Genomic DNA, 4,973 nt, shown 5'->3' on the forward strand with positions numbered 1-4,973 from the left:
CTGAAGCCATGTGCATTGCCCCACTTCTATTTTGAAGCATTTATTTTTTAGATACTGAGATTTCCCAATATCTAAGTTTGGCTCCACACTGCAAATATGCAGCACGGAGAACCTTTTCTCATGTACCACAGGCATTTTGCAGCATCTCAAAAGCCTTTGAGGCACTACAAAGCACATGTTCCCGCTCATATGGATGTGCCCTATGATAGTAAAAACGTAAAGCTCTATCAACATAGGATAACATTCATTCACACGTGGAAGTCAGTCACAAAGCCTATGCATCACTTCTCACAAAGGAAGGTTTCCTTTAGTGGATAGTGGACTTGCAGTACTGTTTATGCTTTGCTATAAACAGATATCAAGGTGATACCTGGTTTCTCCTGAATAATGGGATGAGATGTGACTATGTTTGATGCCTGAGAGAACATCTCCCTTCCCAAATCAAAGTAAATTAATTGCTTCTGAAATGCTATTCTGCAAATAGGCTCATGGAAGAAAATGTGCATGAAATGCAACTGTTATCTTTCATAACTTGTAAATACGAATGTGGAATTAGTGGGCAGAATTGCTGCTTACTGGTACTCAAGGAATAATAAAGTACAGTATTTCATGATGTATAAGTCAAGGTTTGAAACTAAAATTTTTACCCTTAAATTTCCACCTTGACTTAACATCATATCAATACATCTGCCAGACCCCGTGCTGGCACCCTGCTGCACAGGGAGGTGGTGTGCTGCCATCTAGAGACTTCCCCAGCACTGGCTGAAGCCAGACCAGGCTCCTGCCACCCCCTCTCCCCTTGCCTGACATGCCAGAGTTAATCTGGGTCCCTAAACCCTGTCCTCATTGAGCCTGGCCTGGGGACACTTACCCATGGCCCAGTGGGCATGGGATCTGTGGGGCACCCAACAGCATGGGAGCTGTGGCTCCGCTGCCTGCCACCAGCAGCACTAGGGCACAGATTGACAGCAGTAAGTGGTGTATGCTGTGCAGGAACCATTCACATCCCCCTATGCTGTACTTCTCTGCTACTTTCCCAACTGTGGCTCAGGGGCTCCAGCTGCAGTGGCAGGGTCAACTTACATACCAGATCTATGAAAATCCTAACTTTTTTGATTGGAAATGTGGGGTCAACTTATACACCATGTTGACTTGTACACCATAAAATACAGTAGGAAATCTGAGAAAGTGGTGTTAGTATGTGGTTGTAGAGCCAAACAGGTTTAGAATATTTGTTACTAAAGGTAGTTATTGCAAAATTCACATATAAATAATGCAAACATTAAGGAATAATTGTATTATATTGTGTTTTGAATGACATTGCAAAATTAACAAAATATGGGACCCAGACATCCAAAAGTTTACTCATGTAAGTAGTCCTTGACAAAGTGAGGGGTTCCAATAAATCTAGGAATCTGAACAGAGATTGGTCACTGTTCAAACCCCCTCTTGTTTGGGAGTTTATAAGGATACAAAAGATAAACTGCTCAGTTCAGGGATCACTTTTTTTTTAATTCTGTGCAGAGACAGCATAGTGTTGCTATATTATTAATGATAATAAATGGGAAATATTTCAAGCCTTTTCTTCTGGCAATGATTTAGGATTACTTCTTTTTGTTTAGTGTAAGAGTGAAATACTTGCCTCTTTATTTAGAAATATTTTGCACAAGAGTTGTCAATCAGAGAAGATTTTACCTAGTCATGTAACTCATAGTTGTCTTGCAAATACGTTTAGATGGCTATACTAACATCCTGGTTAATGACACCTCTGTATCTGGTCATGGAGAGTCTGTAATTAAAGTAACTCTTGGAAGGCTTACCCTCTTCTATATGGAACAAGGTAAGATTGAGCTGACATTGATGTATGCATCTGCATTTCTAATTTAAACAATACTCTGCTTGGCTGTAACGCTTAACAATCCATTTTTACCTGCCGAAAGGGAAAGTTTGTTTGCAGTGTAGTACTTGTAAGAGGACGCATAAAAATTTTCTCAATACACAGAGATCTCTATTTACTCTTTGAACTTGCTTTCTAAGTTTGACAAATGAGGACACTTTGTATGCAAAGAAGAGAAGAATGCAGAAGGGTACCTAAGAGGGAGAATTATGCTACGTGTGCCTTTGGAAACTTTCAGTGCATAAATATATTTTTTTAAATATCATGAAGTATATTAGTACATTGATTTAATTTAGGAAAAAGAACGAGAACCAAAGAAACTTTAGTTGCAGCATCTTGTAGATTTGACACGGGTTGTTTTTTAGATTGATCAGAACTATTTTTGTATTTAGCTTATTGTGTTGTATGTGATTGCAAAAAGCAATATATGGCATTAGTCATATCAATTATATGTTTGGGGAAATTTTGAAAAGCAAATTTTGACGATCCCAATCAGATTCAGAATGATGATTATGGTGTACATTCACTTGAACAGAAATTGGAATTTTATTATTGGTACAGTAATTGGCATATTTTTATGGATTCGTTTTTTAATTTGGCACCCACTCAGACTTCACTGCTCATGCTACAGTTGTAGCATGATGGATCACTGTGTGGGGTTTTTTTCATTATTATTCAATTTAATTATTTTTGCTCATGTACCCAGATGTGAACAGCGTCAGTTTTCTAATCTAATAACACAGGCTGTTTGGAAAATATGTGCTGTCAATTAGAGGCATTTTATAATAGAAACGATAAAAAGAATCATTAATGAAAAGTAGTCTGCCTCCCTATATACTGGCTTCAGTTAATCAAAGGTGCTTTGAAATTGAAATCATTAATTAACTCTGCATGTTTTTGTACTGATCAAGCACTCTGAGAGATGCTGAGAATCTGTGAAATTGAGTTCTTCTGAAAAAAGAAAACAGCATTAATGGACTTTGTTTTTCAAAATTATAAATTTTATTCTCTGCTATCAGTACCATATTACCAAAGTCCAATGTATTCTTTTGCACATTTTAAAGTGAATAGGGGAGAGAGGAAAAGATTTCTGAAACATTCAAGTACATTATTTTTACACAAAGACACAGAGATTACTTTCTGATATCAATTATAAGATAAGAAAATCAGAAAGCACCACTGCAATATATATTTTATTTTTCTTATTTTCCAATAATGTTTAAATGAGTGTCCTGGATGCCTCTAATAAATAAAAAATTAAAAGAAAGACCCTGGGAAAAAAACAATTTGTTATGGAATAGTCCTTTGACCAGTCCCTGACAAGAACATGCAAATGGGTTTCTCTGGGGAAAAAAAATATTACCCATAAGTCTCCGATAGAGGTTTTATCATGGGAAGAGATGATCTAGGTCAACAACAGATATTTTACTAGTCCTCCTCCTCATGCTATAGTCTCTAACTCAGAATTTCTACTTGGAGGTGACTGGCAACTGTATTATTTCTGCTACAGGGATTGTACTTTGTTTAGATAAAACTGTCACTTCATCTTTATGGAACGAGTTCCTCCTGAATGTGTTTTTATTTTCTCTTGGGAAATATGTGCATATATTTTAAATTTCATGAGTTCATGTGTTTAAGGGTTTATATAAACTTGTTTTGTTCTTCACATTTTTAGTTTGAGAAGGAAAATGTAGGCTTATTCTTTCATTATGCTGTAAAATATACAGTGAACTAAATTAGTGAAGATTCTTTATTTACTAACATAATACACAGCTGAGTTACATTTTCCAGCTTTCCTTTAATTCAAAGGGACTGCAATTTAAAGAACAGTATTAGTTATAAATGGGCATGTGACAAAGTTTCGATGTATGTCAAATTACCCATAGCGAATCAGATGCAGTCATGGGGAATGGAAAGAAAATTAATCCCATGGGGCCCAATCATACAGCCCTTACTGTGTAAGATTTTCCTTACCATGGGCTAAACAACTGTGCCCATGGTTAACAGTTGGAAATCATAAGACCTTAATTTAGGACCCATACATACAAGGTGCCGAGAGTTCTTCCCTCCCATTGAAAAAGAAATGGGAGGTGACAGTGCTCAGCAATAGTGACAAGTGAAATGTACACCTTTTACTTTTCATAATTTGAATAGCATCCTGTAAACTCATAGCTCTTCAGCTGATGATTTTAGAAAAGGCTTTTAGCAAGAAAGGTGGACAAAATACTTTTGCAAAATGTGTGTTCAATTTAGCTGTCATAGTGGCAAAACAACAGTAATAGCCAGCATGTGCCCTATTTCTCCCATGTCAGTAACAGTGTAGTACAAAAGAACATTGACAGATGATCTCTAAAAATGCCCATGCATTTACTTTAAGTATATGTGTGTTCTGTTTAGGGAATACTAATACAACTTAGCTGTATGTGGGTAAACTACAGGTTTACCGACATACAAATATAGCATTATATAGAGTTTTGAAGTCTTTTGGAATTATACTATCTTTAAACAATTTAATTTCATGATACTTCTATAACTTTAAACCATTCAATGGAATTTAATAGAGAATTGTATCCTTGTAAAATCTGTTTAAAAAATCTATGAAAAGCCTACCGTTGGCTATTAAAGTCTATATAATATTTTCTATATAACCCTGTTACATTTTATAAACCCTTACTGGATTCATCACCATTAAACACTGTAGGCCTTATCCATGGGAGTATAAAAATGTATATGAGGAAAGTAATGTGTGTGTGTACAGCTGTATATATGTATACTGTAGCTTGAAAATAATCCTAATTAGTTATGTTTATTATGGAAAGCCATAGTAATCTTAGCTATGATATTGCAAGTCATGTCTTCTTTCATTTTTCATATTTGGCCTATCTTTACGGTGACATATCAGCTCTGATTATTTCAGCATGTCACATTACGTAACATAAGTGATTCTGATATGTCAGACCTGGAAGACAGAATGAGACATGATTTGCTAACGTGGTATAAACATTTCCAATAGTTTTAGCAAATATTTCCTACTATATTGAAAGTTAACAAACAAAAATAGCTGTAATTTTTATTT

This window comes from Crocodylus porosus, unplaced genomic scaffold (assembly GCF_001723895.1).
Source record: "Crocodylus porosus isolate Cpor-Errol unplaced genomic scaffold, CroPor_comp1, whole genome shotgun sequence".
Lineage (NCBI taxonomy): Eukaryota > Metazoa > Chordata > Crocodylia > Crocodylidae > Crocodylus > Crocodylus porosus.